Raw genomic sequence first — 19,795 nt, 5'->3', positions numbered from 1 at the left:
AGCCACCACGTGTGGCCTGACCTCATTGTTGGAATTACTCTGGAGGGAAGGGACATGCTGCTGACTGTGGAGGCAGGAGTCAGCCAGGCTTGGGGAGTGGGAAGACTTGTACCTCACCGTCTGATTTTTGTTCCCGAGCAGTCTGCCCCTGAAGCCATTCACAGAGCCCCCTCGACTGGTGACTGTGTCTCTCCCCACCCTTTCCCAGAAGCTGTACCCAGGTGTACATGTGTATATTTTATAAACCAGGGAACTAAGCCAGCCAGCAACTTCCGAGCTTCCTTTTTTTTTTTTTTTTTTCTTTTCTTTTCTTTTTTTTCGGAGCTGGGGACCGAACCCAGGGCCTTGCGCTTGCTAGGCAAGCGCTCTACCACTGAGCTAAATCCCCAACCCCACTTCCGAGCTTCCTTAAACCCTTCATTCTGAGTCCCCTGACCCATCCCAGCACCATTTGAAAAGGGAGAGAAGAACTTAAGTGAGGACTCACAAGAACAGCAAGTGCATCAGACCTCCAATTCCTGGGGACAGGGAGCTCACCTAGAGGTCTGGCTCCCCAGGGTGAATGCATCTGAGGAGAGGGTTGTGGGGAAAGGAGACAGCCACCATTCACTGCAGAGAGAAACAACCCAAAGGAAGGTGTCCTCCAGTGTGGGAGCCAGCAGACGCATGCGTTAAATTACACGTAAGCTAAGTTGAAAGCGAAAGGTCCAGCTCTTCCACAGGGCCGCAGTCTCGCCTGCCTTTACGCCTGGCACTTGGGAGGCAGAGGCAGGCGGACCTGAGTTTGAGGCCAGCCTGATAACAGAACCAGTCAGACAAGCAGGGCATCAAGGACACTCAGGCAGTAAGCAAGTGTCTTCACTGCCCGTCTCCATGTTATGGGGAAGAGACCACAGATCCAGCTTCAAGGTCTGTGTCAGTGGACAGTGACAAAATGACAAGAGCCCAGCAGGCTGGATATGGAGCTCAGAGCTACCTCGGGGTGGTGACCTTGTCTCTGAGATTAGTGGATCAACCTTCATGCAAAGCAGTCTACGAACATTATTTTATTTCATGTGTGTGTGTGTGTGTGTGTGTGTGTGTGTGTGTGTGTGTGTGTGTGTTTCTGTGTATCTGCACCTGTTGTAGGTACCTGAGCAGCTCAGAAGAGGTCGTCAGAGCCCCTAAAGATGGAGTTACTGGCAGGTGTGAGCCACCCAGTAAGGTTTTCTGCAAGAGCAGTTAGCGCTCTTAACCAGCAGCCCCCATTTCAACATTTCTGAAATTCTCAGGGTCACCTCCATAGCTGGACTCTAATCACCTGCACCAGAAGTGTGTGGGTGCACTAACCCCATCAGACTCACCGGCGCCCAGGAGCGCTAAGCTGCTTTCTTTCTGAAACATCTTTCCTTTAGATCCTGGCCCCATCATAAACATCGATGATGTCCACCGGCTGCTGGTGGCTATGCTATCTGCATATGCTGTCAATCTTTCCATCCCTCGCTCTTCCCTTTAACTCTGGAACTGCTGTGGTAATGTTACCACCTTCGCTATTTGGTTCTGGTTTTTGTCTTTACATTTTGTTCTACTAGTTGTTTATTTAGTGGAGGGGTACGTGGAAGTCAGGGGACAATTTGCAGAAATGTTTTCCTTCCACCGTGCAGATCCCAGAGATCTAATTCAAGCCACCAGGCCTGGGGGTTAAGGGCTGCTGATACCTGCTGAACCATCTTGCTGACTTAATTCTGTTTGCTCGCCTGCTTTCCTTTTCTTTCATCTGTAATTTATTTATAGATGTGTTTTACCTGCATGTAAACCATGTGTGTATACCGTGTGTGCGCCTGGTGCCTGTAGAAGCTAAAGAAGACAGTGTGAAATTCCCGGAACTATAGCTACACACAGTTCTGAGCCGGGATGTGTCATGTGGGGCGCCGGGAATTGAACCCAGGTTCTCTGCACGAGCAGTCACTGCTCATAACGCTGAGCCATCTCTCCAGCCCCTCTTGGCTTACTCTTGTCTTTCAGATATTCCCTCTGCCCGCCACTAATCCTTCAGAAGTTCCTTCCAGTGACAAACTCTGGTTTTGTTTGCAAAAAAATCTCTTTGTGGGGGTTTTCTTTGCAGCAGAGACTCCGTCTAATGGTTACTTCCACTCTGCACACTGAAGCCACTTCACCTCTTCTGGTGTTATCAGATGGCGACTTCCACTGACGTCACTGAAAAGTCACAGCAGTGCCCCTGGAGATAACCCCATGCTAACCTCTGCACATTCCTAAGGTGCTTTGCTTTCTATAGCTTTACTGCGTGTCTAGTGCGGATGTCCTTTCCCTCGGTGTTCGCTCCTCACAGGGCATCTCGGCTATGGGCTAGTGTGTCTGGGGCTCTCAGCGCCTCAGACCCTGCCATCCTCCATCTCCCATAAGGACTCAGCTTCAGCCTGGAGTCGCAATGCACACCTTTAACCACACACTCGAGAGGCAATGAGGCAGAGGCCATGTAAGTCTGAGGCCCTGCCGGTTCACGTTCACTGTACAGTAGACGTCACTTTTCCCCCTGGAGTCACCTGCCATCTTGTCACTTGTCATTTTTACCTTTGTGATGAACTACATTTCTTCTAAGTTACCCTCCATCCACTGATCCCTTCCTTGTCACATTTATGGTCTCTTAGCCCTAAAAGTGTGTTGCTCGTTCAGACCTGAAATAATACTTGCTGGTCTCTGTACTCAAGGATCCAGTCTTGGCAGGGGCTCCCATGTTTATGCATTTGTTTATCTAGCTGTCATCTCTATGTGCGGGTTGCCTTTTTTAGAGTTATTTGGAATTTGAAGCCGGAATGAAGCAGCTTCCTCCTGGAATCACTGGAGCCGAACCAAGTCTTTGCACGACCCACAACCAAGGCTCCTCCATCACCCTCTCCCGCTTAATCTCCCCTGAAGGGGTCTCCGACCTGACCAGTTGTGGTGGCTTGAACAGGTATGGCCCCCACAGATTCATGTGTTTGAACGTTTGGCCCATGGGGAGGGGCACTATTAAGAGGCGTGGCCTTGTCGGAGGAAGAATATCTCTGTGTAGACGGGATTTGGAGGTCACCTAGTGCTCAAACTCCGCCTCGCATGGCTCTCTGTGGATCAAGATGTAGAACCTTCAGCTCCTCTCCAGCACCACGTCTGCCTGTCCACTGCCATGCTTCCCGCCATGATGATAACGGACTGAACCTCTGAGACTGTAAGCCAGCGCCAGTTGAACATTTTCTAAGAGCTGCTTTAGTCATGATGTTTCTTCACAGCAATTTAAAACCCAAACTAAAACACCAGTAAATTTGCTATGTTCTGATTTCTGAACCTCTTACCCCAAAACACTTTCAAAACAAGAACATGGTAGGCAATTCCCACATCTATCACTGGAATTCTAATTTCCCTTGGGCTTGTTGTCCTGGAGAATGGCAAGTACATTCTCCTATGCTTCACCTCTTCCACGTGAAGCCTCTCTACGGAAACAATTTCTTAATTTCTGGTTTTGGGGGGTTTTATTTTTGGGTTTTTTTTTGTTTTTAGTTTTTTTTATTTAAAGTTTATTTCATGTATATGAGTACAATGTAGCTGTCAAACACACCAGAAGAGGGCATCGGATCCCATTACAGATGGTTGTGAGCCACCATGTGGTTGCTGGGAATTGAACTCAGGACCTCTGGAAGAGCAGTCAGTGCTCTTAACCGCTGAGCCGTCTCTCCAACCTTCTTAGTTAAAAAAACAAATGGACTTCATAACTTCAGAGCAGTCCCGGTTGTGAAGTTTCAGTAAGAATGTCTAACCCACTCTGCCTCAGATTCTTCGCGTATGTACCTCGCATTCTCTTTTGTTTTTGAGACAGGCTCTCTTTATGTAGTCCAGGCTATCCTGGAACTAGCTCTGCAGACCAGGCTAGCCTCGAACTCAGAGACCCACCTGCCTCAGCCTCCCAAGTGCTGGGATAAAAGGCATGCACCACTACAGCCAGCTAGATTTATTATTTTACATTTGCCTGCTTGTAAGCCTGAGGAGAAAAGGGCATCAGATACTCTGGAACTGGAACTCTAGACATTTTGTTAGCTGAAACGTGGGTCTTCTAGAAGAACAAGTGCTCTTAACCACTGAGCCTCACGGTATATATATTTACTGACCAGATAACAGTATGAATTATTAGACTTTAGATTGTAAGGTTACAAATTCCCAACTCAAGTACATAAGCAATTTTATTAACTAATGTCTCAAGTTTGCATGAACTCCACGTACAGCTAGGTTCAAGAACACAAAACATGCATGCCTTTGATTTCAGCACTCCGGAGGCAGAGGCAGATGGAGAGGCAGAGGCAGAGGCAGAGGCAGAGGCAGAGGCAGAGGCAGGGGCAGGGGCAGAGGGAGAGGCAGGGGCAGGGGCAGGGGCAGGGGCAGGGGCAGGGGCAGGGGCAGGGGCAGGGGCAGGGGCAGGGGCAGGGGCAGGGGCAGGGGCAGGGGCAGGGGCAGGGGCAGGGGCAGGGGCAGGGGCAGGGGCAGGGGCAGGGGCAGGGGCAGGGGCAGGGGCAGGGGCAGGGGCAGGGGCAGGGGCAGGGGCAGGGGCAGGGGCAGGGGCAGGGGCAGGGGCAGGGGCAGGGGCAGGGGCAGGGGCAGGGGCAGGGGCAGGGGCAGGGGCAGGGGCAGGGGCAGGGGCAGGGGCAGGGGCAGGGGCAGGGGCAGGGGCAGGGGCAGGGGCAGGGGCAGGGGCAGGGGCAGGGGCAGGGGCAGGGGCAGGGGCAGGGGCAGGGGCAGGGGCAGGGGCAGGGGCAGGGGCAGGGGCAGGGGCAGGGGCAGGGGCAGGGGCAGGGGCAGGGGCAGGGGCAGGGGCAGGGGCAGGGGCAGGGGCAGGGGCAGGGGCAGGGGCAGGGGCAGGGGCAGGGGCAGGGGCAGGGGCAGGGGCAGGGGCAGGGGCAGGGGCAGGGGCAGGGGCAGGGGCAGGGGCAGGGGCAGGGGCAGGGGCAGGGGCAGGGGCAGGGGCAGGGGCAGGGGCAGGGGCAGGGGCAGGGGCAGGGGCAGGGGCAGGGGCAGGGGCAGGGGCAGGGGCAGGGGCAGGGGCAGGGGCAGGGCAGCTTGGTCTTGGATGTAACTTTGGAACAGTGAGTTCCAGGGTTACACAGATACACAGAGAAACCCTGTTTTGAAAAACCATTAAAAGACACACACACACACACACACACACACACACACACACACACACACACCCTATTCCCATCCAAATTATATCCAACAGCCTCAGGTACCAAGCTTGCCAATGTTTCTACTGTGACCCTAAGGCAAAGACAACCCATTATTCAGGAGCCTAGCCTGGGCCAACTTTGGTGTTTAGCCACAATAGGATCACCCAGGACAAGCTGTGATCAGCAGCAGTCCACTGCAAACTGGACAGTTCTCACAAGGCAAAGCCAGCAGTGTTCTCAAGAGAAAGAGATAGAACGGCAGGCCAGGCTAAAGAGGAGGACTCCCCTCCTCCTCCTCCCTCCTCCTCCTCCTCCTCCTCAGGCCAGGCTAAAGAGGACTCCCCCCTCCTCCTCCTCCCCCTCCCCCTTCCCCTCTCCCTCCTCCTCTTCTTCTTCCTCCTCCTCCTCCTCCTCCCTGGGGGCAGTGCCAAACCCTAGAGATCCTGGTTTGTTCCTGTTCACACACCTAGGACAAAGTTTCATTGTAAACTATGATCAGAGAGATGGACAGCAATCATCATAAGGTACTGTGATGACAGCCAAGTGGGATGCTCTCCTGTGTACTCACCCTTAGGACACCCACTCATTGTCATGGAAATGAAGACTGGCCTCAGGCGGTGGCAGTCTTGCTCTGACAAACTTCCCCAACTGTGCACAAAGCATAGCCAATGTCTGCCACATCCGCGGCAGCTTTCAGGTTCTGTTGTCCCAACCTGCTGCAGAACCTGTGCAGCCAGCCCTTGCTGGGGTGACAGACACCTGGCCTGGCTACCACCGTGACACACCAGGCCCAGGGTACGCCCTCCACCCACAGCTCAGTGCCTTCTCCATCTGCACCGGGCACCTGTCCCACATGGTGGCCATGACATAGCGTTCTTTAGAGCCACAAACACGGTGTGGATTTCCACTCCTCCTTCACCGCCAGACGACAGATCTGCTCTTACTGCAGTCAGACTTTCAGTTTGAATCAATTAAAAACTTTCACCTTCTCACAGAGGCCCCTCGAAGCTGCCCTGGCAGCCAAGGCAGCACTCTTGAACTGTGTGGCCATTACTAAGGTACACAGAAGTTATATGATACCAAGTGGGGGACCGGGGGAGAGGCCAGGGCAGCTAAGCAAGCGCGGATACAGAGAGGGTCCCCACCCAGCCTACAGAGCTCACATCCTGCTACCTCAGGCCAAGCATCCTGGAAACCACCTAGGGCTCTTCCCGGCTCTTCCCAGGCAGCGAACTCAAATTACACTAGGCTACAGCAGGGTGAGGAGGGACACCTGCCGCAGTGTCCCGCCCGCCGGACCCGCCGACTGCACCTGCCTTCCCATTTCTTCTCAGTGCTTTACCTCCGCTTTACTTCCCCACTATTGTTAACTCTGCATTGAGAGTTTCAGTGTGCTGTTGCTGGCTCTCAGCCCCAGATGGCTACTGCCTAGCACATGAGGTGCCTTCTCTCTTCTCTGAAAACAGACACCAGGCATCTCTCAAAGCTGCTTCTGTGTCTGTTGGAGATCAGTAGCAGGGGTCGGGTTCCTCCATTTTCTGAGAGTTCTGCTCTGCTGCACCTCAAAACCAGCCACTGCTCAGTCCCGTGTCATTTTCCCGACTACAGTTTTGCTTCAATTTATTGATCCTTGGTGTTGAGATGATGGCACGGAGAAGGAAAAGAGAAGGTTTTTAGTGAGCCAAGGGAGAGAGCTGTTAAAGGCTTCCACACGCTGGCATCATCCTAACAAAAACAGCGTGGAGAGTCGGCTCAAGGCTTAACTAACGCTAAGCACTCAGACCCATGGCGGTACACGTGTAAATCCCAGCACTCGGGAAGCAGAGGCAGGCGGATCTCTGAATTGGAGGCCAGTCTGGTCTACAGAGTGAGTTCCAGAACAGCCAGGGTTAAGTCACTAAAACTCACAACAAAATTAAAAGGCTAAAAGAAATAACAACAAAAATCTTGCATAACTTCAACCACCACTGAATTCTAAGGAAAAACTGAAACTGGATCATTAACTTCAAGAGACTTTTAATTTTTATAAAAGATATTTCAAAATGGTTAGTATTCAAGGTTAAAAGTCCACCTTCTAAAGTGCCATCCCCCTTGTTCTAACAGGATGCATACAGGCAAGTTCAGCCACGCTGCAGTGAACTCTGCTCTCCCCTGTGGTGAAATGCAAGACCCTGGCAACGAGTGGCTGCCAAGCCTGCCTTCCTCCCGGGAACTGGGAGGGCGTGTGGTAGACACCAGTGTTCTGCCTACAGTTACCAGCACTGGCCCAAAGGCACCTGCTCACCACAGCCCCAGTGCCAACCAACACTTACCGAGCAGTTTAGAGACAAACTCCATTTGACCCATGTTCACTTAGTAATTATTATTATTATTATTTTTTTGGTTCTTTTTTTCCCAGAGCTGGGGACCGAACCCAGGGCCTTGTGCTTCCTAGGTAAGCGCTCTACCACTGAGCTAAATCCCCAGCCCCTCACTTAGTAATTATTAAAAATGTGGTTTTGACCTTACATTTTTAGGTGTGTTTAAAGTAGTTTACTGATGTTGCTGGTTTATCTTGGACTCTTGATGTTTATTATAAAAGGCTGAGATTTGCCTCATACAATTAGTAAACCCACTTTGCCTTGCAAACCTAAGAACAGCGGGAGGGGTCTGGTGTGCTCGATGGCGGGAGGGTATCGGGTGGCTTGGTGGCACAGCACGTAGGAAAAGCAAAGCGTTTGGTTAAAGTACAGTCTTGGACAATCGTGCTACCTGTACTTGCTTTGCAGGGCTTGGAGTCACCGGGAAGCCAAGCCCGAAAGGCAGGTAGGTGCTCTGCCACCAAGCTGTACCCCAGCCCAGAACTCTTCCAAGAGGGATCCGGGTCCACCCAACGAACCAGACACCCTCAGTTTCCCAAGGCCTTTCAGACTCTATACACTCTGTAAAAAACCTCTTAAAACCTCTTACCATTCTAAACATTTCTCCTAATTTCACTATCTACATTATTTATAGTCTCCAAAAACGTTTTCAAGGATTTATGACAACACTATAATATTTAAATCTATGTACTGATCTCTTCTAATCCCCTCAAAAATTTGAGCCTTTTTTTATAATGCAGAATCTTAATAGCAAAGAAAGGAAAAAGGCCAAAACTTTTTTGTCCCCAAGTACTATATCCCTTCACCAAGAGAAACAAGAGACCCTCTGCCTTAACCAAATGAGAGCATCAGCTCCAGCCAAGGAGACATGACCCCTCACAGCTCAGTGAGAGCACACCACTAAGTCCGCACTCAACACTTCCCCTGGGTCAAACCATGAGCAAGAAATGGACAAATCCAAGGTGACAGCATCCTCTAAAATGACTCCAGTGTTCTTCTAAAGCCAAGGGTTGTACATGTAGGCTAGTCAACAGAAAGCTTGCCTAATGTAAGAGACGTCTGATCCCCCCGCCCCACAAACTGAGTGTCCATGTCTGTAATACCAGCTCTTGGGAGGTGGAGGCAGAGGACCAGAAATTCGTCAACTATGTGGGAAGTTCCATCCAAAGAGTATAGAATCCAGAAGCCAGAATGCGGGAAGGCAGTGTGGAATTTGTGGGTGCTAAAACAGGAGGTGGCAGTGAGTCGAGAGCAGCTACAACGTGACTTCTAGCCCAGACTACAGTGAGAACCTGTCTTAAAAATAAAACTCTCAAGAATGGCTCAGAAATCCAGGGGCCCGCGTGCCCACTCAAGCCCTGAAGATGCTGCAGGCCTGGGATGAGCTCTGCTGCTTAAACACAGACCCCCCTTTTTAAAAACCAGAGTGAGTGCGGCACGGGATCCAGACAAAAATCTCATTTGAAAGCCAGGGCTGGCCTGGAACTCACTATGTAGACCAAAACTGACCTTGGACTCAGAGATCTATCTGACCTGCCCTGGGTTTCAGAAGTGCTGGGGTAAGATTATAGATAGGCACCACTACACCCAGCAGGTCCCACCGTAATAAAAGGTAAAATTATATGAACACCAAAAATTGTTTACAATATACTCATGATTTGTTATCAGTAAGTGTCTGTACACTATTTAAATCTACTCATGAGGCTCTAAGGGCTCAAAGAGGAGAAGACCCCATCACACACACACACACACACACACACACACACACACCCCTGCCCACAAAGCCAGCGGTCAGTCTTCCGGGACGTTCTGAAAGACCCACTTTGTTTTGTGAGGCTCAATGTCGCTGGCCTGGAACTTGCAGGTTAGGACGGCTGGTTGGGGAGCCTCAGGAATCCCCCTGTCCCCACTTCCCAGCCCTGGGATTATAAACTCCCACCTGCAAACCTCCTAAATATGCACTCCATGATCTACCTCAGGCCCTATGCCTGCATTAACAAGCACTTCACCATCTCCCCAACTCCACAGCGCAGAATTTTGAACAGGAGCCTGCTCTGCCAGCACACCTAGACTGTGTCCCTTGCCCTCACTTCAAATACTAAAGTCATCTACATCTGAAGACCCCCTCCAGGTGATCCGTCTGTACCCTAGAGAATGGCAAGCACTAGCCTCCATTCCTACCGACCCTTACCCACAAGGCTGTTAGGAGAATGTGGCTAAGTACCTTGTACTTAAATAAGTGCCTTAGACAAAAGACCCACTCACTAGACTAAACAGGTCTAGAGGTAACAACAGATACTTAAAGTACATATATGTGTCTCTTTATTTACATACTATAAACAAACTCCAAACATAAACCTAATAAATTAAAAGTGGCTCAGTTCCCAGCCAGCTGCTTCCATTACCACTGTACTAAATAAAAGAACCTATTTTCTGAAGAAGCAGAAAAACGAACTAGGCCAGCACCAAGAAGACAGCATGCTCTGATGTGCCTGAGGATTGGCTCGCTGCATTCCAAATGCCTAGTTTCTAAAAACATCACAAGCCAGGGACTTGTTTTGCCTACGATCCAGAGAAGTGGCTCAGTGGCAGAGCCTAGCACACAGCCCTAGGCGCCATCCCCAGCGCCACAAAAAATAAAATAAAATGTAGGGGCTGCACTTAAGTGCACTTTCTGCTCTTCCAGAGGATCAGAGTTTGGGTCCCAGCACCCGTGTATTTTGGAACGCTGTCATCATGTACTCATTTTTAAAGTGTTGTGATCTTCCTACTGAGCTGATCTTTGATCACAATGTGCCTCTTCTTATAGCTAAACAACACAGCTTTTTCCAAAGTCTTCCTTTGTGAGTTTTCTATGACTAGTGCACATGGTGGTATGTTTCTTCCCATTTCTTTTGCTTTTTGAATATACTTTAGTTCAGAGATCTGCCTGCCTCTGGCTCCCACCACCCAGCTCTTATACAGCTTCTTAAGGGACATAACTGAGTTTCTCCTCTTTTAAGATTTTTACTTATGAGCAAATGTGTCCGTGTGTGTGCATGCAACTCGGAGCCTGAGGAGGCCAGAAGAAGGTATCAGACACCCAGAGCCAGAGTTAAGGATGTGAGCCCAAGGGGTTGGGGATTTAGCTCAGTGGATTTAGCTCCGAAAAAAAAAAAAAAAAAAGGATGTGAGCCAACATGGGTGCTGAGAACAGAAACGGATCCTCTGGAAAAACAGCAAACACTCGCAACTGCTAAGCCATCTCTCCAGCCCTACACTGGCCTTCAGTGTTTAGCCACTGCTAAAACTTCTTTGCTGTGATCGCACTCTGCTAAATGAATACATAAGTCAATATGGAGGCTACAGCGATCCCTTAGTCACGGCATCCTTCTGACCATGTGGTGAATGTGTCACTGTGTGCAGGCCAGAGATCTGCTATAGTTCCTCCTGTTTCTGGGACAGTCTCTCACTGAATCTGGAATTCATGGACTCAGCAAGCGGGGGTATGCAGCCAGCCTCAGGGATGCTGCTGTCCCCACTGATCTCAGACTGGTGCTGCTGCAGCTGACTTTCCTACGTAGGTGCTGAAGAGCAACCGACTTTAGGCCTGGCAAGCACCTTAACAACTGAGCCAGCCCCATTCTCTGTGAATATCACTTCTAAGTGTGTGGTTGAATCTAACCTCATTTTCCATGTCTGTACGAACAGTCTACAGATAAGTTTTCAAGTAAGGAAAGTGGCAACAACAAAAGACAGAAACGGTAAATTTTGGGGGAAGGAGTTGGTAGTGATACTCAGTGGGCGAGCCAGAGGCCTCAGATGTGTGAGGCCCCTGATCAACACTTCAGAAAACAGCTGCCTGGGGCTTCCTCACAAAGGAGCAAAAACATGCTTACCCAGTACTTCTACTAGAGGAACAGATTTGCCCAGATCCACGTAAATCCCCCCCACAAACAAAAAAACATTTCAACAAATATCGGATACTTGTAGCACATGCCTTTAATCCCAGCACTCAGGAGACAGAGGCAGGCAGATTTCTGAGTTCAAAGTCTATAGATGGGAGGCCAGAGCAGCCAGGGCTACGGAGAAACCCTGGGGAGGCCAGGGAATGTGGGAAGTTAAGGCTTGGCCTCCATAACAGCTTATGTTGCCATTCTCCTTAGTCAAAAACTGTAAATGAAATAATGGAATTCCAAGTGTTACAAAGTGACATATGAATAATGGAACTGTAAGTGTTACAAATTAACATTTGGAGTACAGCACTATAGAAGAGTCCTCACTTAGCATGTCCAGATCCTAGGCACTGCAAAAACAAAGTCTTAATACTGAGACCCTGTATTCACTCCAGCCTTTCACTGGATCTCTAAATGAGCGCAAAGCCAGCCTGTTCTACATAGTGAGCTCCAGCCAGCCAAGGCTACACAGTGAGATGCTGTCTGCAAGAAGAGCTCCAGCTTACTACTCTCACTGGTGGGGGGCTGGGGCAAGGCTCATAGTTGAGTTCTTGGAATGGGGTGAGACCCTCCTTCAATCCCTAGTACCAAAACCATGAAGAAGTTTTGGCTCTTGAAGACACAAAGTTTGAGGAAACCAAAGCTTTAAAAGGCCTAAATATGGGGGTTGGGGATTTAGCTCAGTGGTAGAGCACTTGCCTAGCAAGCGCAAGGCCCTGGGTTCGGTCCCCAGCTCAAAAAAAAAAAAAAAAAAAAAAAGGCCTAAATAATGGGAGGCAGCTCTGTGGTCAAGTGCTGCCCTGGGATAGACACTCTAGCACTATCTACATTTCCTGTACGTACGTGGGCCCTCGGCCAAGTGCTCCATGACTAGCCATTCCATTCTGGTTTGGTTTTGAGACCAGGTCTCACTATGTAGCCTTAGCTTGCCTGAAACTTAGGCAGACCAGGCTGGCCTCCTGACCTACATGCTGGGGTTGAAGGGGTGAGCTGCCACACCCAGCCTACATTGTTTTTAGCTGGGTCACAGTCAAGGAAACCCTCCAAGCCCTCCAAGGATCTATGTTATATACACTCACTTTCTCACTGGCCCAAGTGGTAAAAAGCAGGTAAGTTGTGCAGAAACAGGCAAGGGCTGCAGGAACAAAGCAATCGCCGGCAGAGTTGCACTGGTCAATGTCCACGGATGGGAGGAAAAACCTCAAAGGGCAGAGAAGTAACCTAGAGAGCAAGAAGCTGTCAGGATGGCCTCTGTCTGTCACAGCAGGGCAAGTGTCACGCTGTGGCCTATAACCCCATCCCTACACTCCATAGGGGAGTGTGAGGGCTTCTTCCAGAACGCCTGGGAGAAGATACGCTGTAATAAATGTCTTATGAGAATTGCCTGGGTGGGGTCTGTGCCCCAGCACTGTAACCGAAGGGAGGAAGGAGAAAGAAATGGGAGGGGAAACTGTGCCCCAACTGAAATAATGCATTTAAGTGGAAAAACGATCAGCGTCACTTATATTTTAAAATTAGTTTGGCACTTGACCCACAACCACTTTTCAAACTGGAGGTGAGTGCAATTATGACTTACTGTTTAGGAGGTTCCCAACCAGTCTACCAATTTCATCTAGAATAAACACTCCTACTTATTTTGGTTTGGATCCTGTGTTTTAGACAAGTCATCTTAGTAGTATATCATCTAAGCACTCAGAACACTGAGGCAGGAGGACTACGACTTACAGGCCTGCCTGGGCTACACACAATTAGAGACATAGTCAAGCCCTAACCAATCCGGACCAGCAGAACCGAGGGGTCTGGAATGATGTCATCAATCACTACAGAAGCAGAGGTGGGATGCAGAACCAGTGGCTGCCAGATGAAGTCACGAGGCCTCATGGTCCCTGCCACAGAGAGTGCATACCTGACTTCTCTAGAGTTGGTCTCGTCCACAAATGGAGTTTTCTGAAGTGTTTAAGGAGCACACTTGCCACTGAAAACACTCAAACACAGCTGCCATGGCACTCCACTGAGGACACCTGGCAGAGGGCCTGGAGACGGGAGAAGGACCTATCCAGAGTCTACCACCTCAACAGAAAGAACGAAGGCACAACCTAACTCCCTCCCCAGAGGTTCATCATCCCTCAACTGTTCAAGCAGTTGAGACAGGGGAATCACCAAGTTCAAAGAGGCCAACCTGGGCAACTTACTGAAACTATTTCAAAAAGTAAAGGGGGAAGGGAGGTGAAGGGTGGAAGCTCACTGAATGGTGGGGTGCCTGCCTACCGTCTTCAGGGAGCTGGGAGCTTTGCTCAGTAGTACTCTGCTTATCTAACTAACAAGCACTAGGCCCTGGGTTGCCCCCAAAATGATATGGATTTTAGCATACCCCTGCCTTAAGGATGACCCAAGGCTAACAAGCAATTAGAAGGGGGCGGGGGGGGGGGGAGGGGGAGTTGGGGATTTAGCTCAGTGGTAGAGCGCTTGCCTAGGAAGCGCAAGGCCCTGGGTTCGGTCCCCAGCTCCGGAAAAAAAAGAACCAAAAAAAAAAAAAAGGGGGTCGGGGTTTCCAGATTTCAACAGTAAAAACAGAAACAACCCCGTGACCCCGTAACATAAAAGAAAGGCCTTACAGAAATGACTGTGGACAGAAAGTTTTCTGTGCCTCCAGGGTGTGTGAGGCAAGATTCTAAGGAAGCAGGCAACAAGGAGCCCGAGGCAACAAACTCAAAAAAAAAACAAAAACCCTGCTCTAGGAAATAACAACCACCCCACACCTCCAACCCGATGCTTATGGGTACCATACCCACACCCCCTTATTTACCCTGTACCCCCTTATTTACAAACTAGCTCTGCCCCAGAAACCAGGCAGGCTGGGCCAGCCATCCAGCACAGCAGCCAAAAAGATACCCAGCCTTGCACCTCATCTCCTATTTCCCAAATCAGCCGGCCTTCCACCAGCACCATCTCAGATCTGCACTCTCAGCAGCTGAGGAGCACAAAGCCATAAGGCAGGGAGGAGGATGTATACAAGGTGAGGTGGGGAGCAAGGAGAGAATGTACTAAGGCAAAATTTGTGAGCCAGACCTGTGATCCCAGCACTTAGAAGGATGCAGACCGGGAGGATCAGAAGCCCAAGGCAAGCCTCGACTACAAAGCGAGTTCCATGCCAACCTGAAGTACAAAGTATCCTACTTAAATGTTTTATTTTTTTTCAATTAAGCAAAACTTGGGCCAGACTTTGTTGCACTGACCTTTAATCCCAGCACCTGCGAGGCAGAAGCAGGGAGAGCTCTGTGCATTCCAGATCAGCCTGCTCTACCTAATGAATTCCAGCGCGCCAGGGGAGACATACTGAGAATTCCCGCACCCCCAAAAAAGGCAAAACTTGACAAAAGAAAGTGGAGGTGCAGGAGCAAACTTTTTTCTTCCCATTCCTTCTCTTAACCCCGACGTCCGGGTGCTTGCCCGAGCCAGACTGATTATTTTCATAGCCTCAAGGCTAAAGTCTTCCTTCCGGTCATTGTGTTTATTTCCATCTCCTCCTCCTCCCCCCCCCACCTACCCCCAAAAAAGTCCTGTCCCCACCGGACCTGCAAGCCAACAGCTCCGGACAAAGCCCACGGCTGGGCTCCACCTGGGAGCAGGGCGGAGCGCCTGACCGCCAGGGCGGGCACAGGCTTCGGAGCCTGGTAGCTCCCGCCCCCCTGCCAGGGCCCCCGCCGCAGTTACCAGGCACCGATGCCCCGCCCCCATTGTGCCCGCCGGCCAATCGCGTGCGGCCTGCTGCCCTAAGCTCCGCAAGCCCCAGACACACACATAACACACAAACGCACACACACCGAACCCGAGCGCGACCCCACGGGGCTCAGGAGGGGCCGTGGCACCGCGCGCGCGCGCCCCCGGCCAGCCGACTCAGCCAATCAGGAGCGAGGGAGAAGGGCTGCGCGGCCCCGCCGGGGTACGCTCACTCGTCCGCTCGTTCACGCGCGGGGGCTGCTCGCGCGAGACCATCCCTCTCAAACACCCCCCGAACCCGGTCCCCCGGACCACCGTACACGCTTCTGTATACAATGTACGCACGCGCAAAACGCCACGAGCCCTCCCCCACGCACCACGGGTGTGCGCGTGCAACTGTCGTCTCCCCCCACCACCAGCCGCCCCATCCCCCAAAGCCGCGTCGCGTCCGCTGCCAAGGCCCCCAAGTGGAGTGGACTTTGGGGGTCACAGCGCGTCCGCTTCCTCACCCCGAAGTTGTCCCCTTGCCACTCGCAGCGCGCCGAGACCCCAACTCTCACACCCGAGTCTGTGCACACGGTCCCGACCGGGGCAGAGTGTCGAATAAAGACGCCCCTGTTCGCCATGGCACCCCGAGGCTGAGGGGACGACGGAGGGGACACTCCAGGGGAGGGGACAATCTAAGGCTACGGGAACTCACCCGAAGTGCAGCCGGGGAGGGTCGGGGAGGGGGAGATACGGACAGCAAGCGGATATAGGCCGGAGGGGCCTCGGCGAGCTGGTGAACGGGGTGGAGGTGAGAGGGCGAGGGGGGCTCGTGCGTCTCGGCCGTGCTCCTGTCACCGCCGCATGGCCGCCCCCGGCGGGGCCTCGCTCCTCGCTGGGTCGCCAGACGCGGGGGGAAACAGAGGGACGAAGCCCAGGGGTAACCGCGGCAGGCGGGCGGCGAGCGCGTGCAGGGAAGCGGGGGGGGGCCGCCGGTGCCCCCTTTTCTCTGCTCTCCCAGCTTCTCTCTCACCCTCCTCCTCCTCCTCCTTTTTCCCCCTTTTTTTTTTTTTGCTTTTTTTTTTTTTTTTGTTCCTCAAAGGTGCCGCTGCGCGTGCGCACAGGCAGCACCGCCCACCGGGAGTTGTAGTTCTAAACCCGCGCTCACCTACGCAATGAGTGGGTACCCCGAACTATAACTCCCAGATAGCCTTGCGGGATGAACCCAGATTCTCTCCCCACCGCCCCCCTCTAGGCCGAGCTGAAGCGCCGCGGCGCCCGGCCCTCTCCGGCTTGGACTGTCAATGGAGGCGCGCGGGTGGTGGGAGCGAGAACATGGCTGCACCTGGGGCCTGCACGGCCGCCCGGATGGGGGAGGGGAGTGGGGTGAGACTTAAAACTTAGTGCCCTCTCCACCTTCCTTCTCCAGCAGGCCACAGCCTCCACTTAAATAACTCTTTGCTAACCATCATCCCTTGCAAATTGCAAAGTTGGGAACATTGCAAAGGCCAGGGGAGCCCAGGGGATGGCCCTTACCCTGTTTTGCCGAGGGAAGTCCCCCAGCTCCGGGACACAAAGAACTCAATGTTTTCAAAGCTGGCTATAGAAGCAACCAGAGTGGACTTGCCCAAACTTGGGACAGGCAACGGATGGGAGGGGGCGGGGAACTCGTGATTTCCATTTCTTCTCTCTCGAGTCTTTACACACCTCCACATTTAGAAGGAAAATTGGGGAAATCCTGATTGTTACCACAACTACAAAGAAAGTTAATTTAAAGCCCCTCCGTCCATTGTATTTATTTTTCTCAACTAATAAGATCCACGACTTTCGAGAGAATCGACTAACTGTTCATCTAAGCTAATGCAAAAGCTAAAAAAGCCCGTGTCTGAAGAACTTAGATGTTAATGCAAAGCACTAAATTGAGTGAGTTTGTGGTGTTTGTTTGTTTTTTCCCTTTTTTTTCCTGCCCACCCCCTCTGTCGGCCGAATATTCGGGCGCCCTCCCCCCCCTCCCCCGACACACGTTGCTTCTCGGTAGGTGGCGGACACAAGGCTTTTTCCAGCCTCCCAGCCTCTTTGTCGCTTGCTGGAAAACTTTCCGTGCAAGCCACTCTTTTGATGTAGTTCCAAAACCCTGCCTTTGAATTCGGGTTCAAGGATTGGCGTTCCCTGGTCGACTTTCTTGTATGAAACCGCACCCACAAAGCCTCATCTAGAATCTCCATGTTGGATTTCTTTGCACTCCACGGAGTTTTTAAGGATCCCTGGGAAGCAATCTGATTACAGATGCCGCCTACTTTTTTTTTTTTTTTACGATTTTTCCCCTAACAATATTTACACCCTTCGTTTCCTTGCCTAATCCGATTGTGACCCAACTTTGTCGACTCTGTCCAGAGCTATTCATTAAGTTGTCAAAAGAACAACTTTCTCTTTGCACTCGGATTTCACTGATCTTTGGAATATTTCACCAATTTCCATAAACCCAAAACAGGAGTCCCCATCCTTTGCATCAGGGGCTATGTTCTAAGATGCGTGCCTGAAATTAAATCAGTCCGTACTATTTTTCCTATATATGCTTAGGACAAAAGTTCTGGAGGGTCTTCCGGATGCACACCTGATATGTCCTGCATACCTGCTTAAGATACAAGCTGGAAAACAAACTGTCTGAGTAGGGAATTCATGTCAGTCGGATGATAAGACTGTGTGTCTCAAAACAACAAATAAAGAAAACATTACAAAGGGTTTTTTAAATAGATACAGAAGATTAAAAATAAGTAATACAGTGATACTAAAATAATATTCAAGGCCAGGATGTAGCTTAGCTGGTAGAGTGTTTGCCAACATGCACAGACCCCTACCTTCAGCACTACATACATACATACATACATACATACTTACATACATGCATGCATACATGCATACATGGTTCATGTACTACATAAAACATAAAGGGTACCATATATCTGTAATCCCAGCACGTGGGAACTTGCAAGAAGTCAAGTTCATCATTGTCCCCTGCTAGACAGAGAATCTGAAGTCAAGCAGGGCTACATGAGACCTTATATTTTTTTTAAGATTTTATTTATTTATTGAATATAAGTACACTGTTGCTGTCTTAAGACACACCAGAAGAAGGCATCAGCTCTCATTACAGAGGGTCACGAGCCACCATGTGGTTGCTGGGATTTGAACTCAGGACCTCTGGAAGAGTAGTCAGTGCTCTTAACCACTGAGCCATCTCTCCAGCCCGAGACCTTATATTCAATAACAGTAGCAATAACATTGATAAACCATTCATAACGATATAATATCATAACATCTATATGAATGCCACTCAAACTACTCAGTTGTCCACGCCCTCCTGGCAACTTTCAGGACAGGGAAAGACTGGCTTCGGATGGCAACCTTGATCTTCAGCCAACATTTTCCACTGCTGGAAATGTACCCCGGCTTCTTTGTGAGCAAACAGCGCCTGTGCAGTAAACTCTTGCATTTTCCAGTCCAGACTCGTTCCCGTGTAACCATCTCTTACTGCATTAAATGGTTTTTGCCTCTTAGATGGTCTTAATCCTCTCAGGAGAGGACTTGTTAGCTAGATGTCATCGTTCTGTTTTGGCTTTGCAATGGGTCTCATTCTGTAGCCCAAGCTAACCTCCAACTTCACCAACCTCTGAGCTCTGGGATAAGCAGTGCACACCCCCAGGGCCAGGTCTGCAGTCTCCACAGATGCCCAGTGCTTTCTGACAAGTCGAAATTGCCTACAATCCAAACAAGTTTTCTGTTCACGTCTTTAACCCTCAAAGTTCAAACTCTTTCCGTCTTGATTATGCAAACATCGTGACTGTAGTCTTTGCTTACTGAAGGAAAGTATAGATATTTTCCGTCACAGTTTCATAGAGAGAAGAGTCCTGATTGTAGATCTTAGAAAAAAAATTCTTTAGCTTTAAGGATTGAACCCAGGGCCTCCAGCATGTCAGGCAAAGCAATCAATCAATCAATCCACGGCTGAGCTATCTCAACCAATCATTTGCATGTTCTTCCGAGGCAGGGTCTCACGAAATTGCCCCGGCTGGTCTCAAATTCAACTTTGTAGCCCAGGAAAACTTTAAACATTTGCTCCTCCTGCCTCAGACTCCCTAATATGTACGATTGCAGGTGTCTACCCAACATGCCTGGCTTTCTAATGAACTGGAAATTTTTCACTTAAAGAAAAAGCTTTCAGACAGACTGTGGTGTCACGGCCCCTTTAATCCCAGTGCTTGGGAGGCAGAGGCAGGCAAAACTCTGAGTTCAAGGCCAGCCTGTTCCAGAACAGCCAGGACTACGCAGAGAAACCCTGTCTCAATTATAAATAAATTAAATAAATAAAAAAATAAGGTTTAATTCTGGCTGTGTTGTTGGCAATGCATGCCCTTAATCCCAGGACTCAGCAGGCAGAGAGAGGCAGGTGGGTCTCTGTAACAGAATTCCCCGAGCAAGGTAGGTGATTTGGCAAGCTCAGGGCTCAACTGTTAGAGCCAGTATCAATAAATAAGGTGGTGAACAGTCAAAGACTCTTGGTGTTACCTCTGGCCTCCATGTGCATAGGTGAACACATGCAGACACA

General features: G+C 50.5%; 1 protein-coding gene across 21 annotated transcripts in view; it reads right to left on the bottom strand.

Moving 5' to 3' along the window:
• Positions 1-16,771, bottom strand: part of Gtf2i (general transcription factor II I) — a 75,334-nt gene extending 58,563 nt beyond the window's left edge. For 7 of the 21 annotated variants that reach the window (XM_063271408.1, XM_017598362.3, XM_017598360.3 and 4 more), the window contains exon 1: positions 15,060-15,111. The gene's annotated coding sequence lies outside the window, so the exon portion shown is untranslated. The other 14 variants (XM_006249170.5, XM_063271418.1, XM_063271419.1 and 11 more) reach the window with 9 other exon arrangements.
• Between the last annotated feature and the right edge of the window lie 3,024 nt (positions 16,772-19,795).

The sequence above is a fragment of the Rattus norvegicus genome, chromosome 12 (genome assembly GCF_036323735.1).
Source record: "Rattus norvegicus strain BN/NHsdMcwi chromosome 12, GRCr8, whole genome shotgun sequence".
Lineage (NCBI taxonomy): Eukaryota > Metazoa > Chordata > Mammalia > Rodentia > Muridae > Rattus > Rattus norvegicus.
Note: the sequence above shows the minus strand (reverse complement) of the source record. Positions and strands in the feature narration are given on the sequence as shown.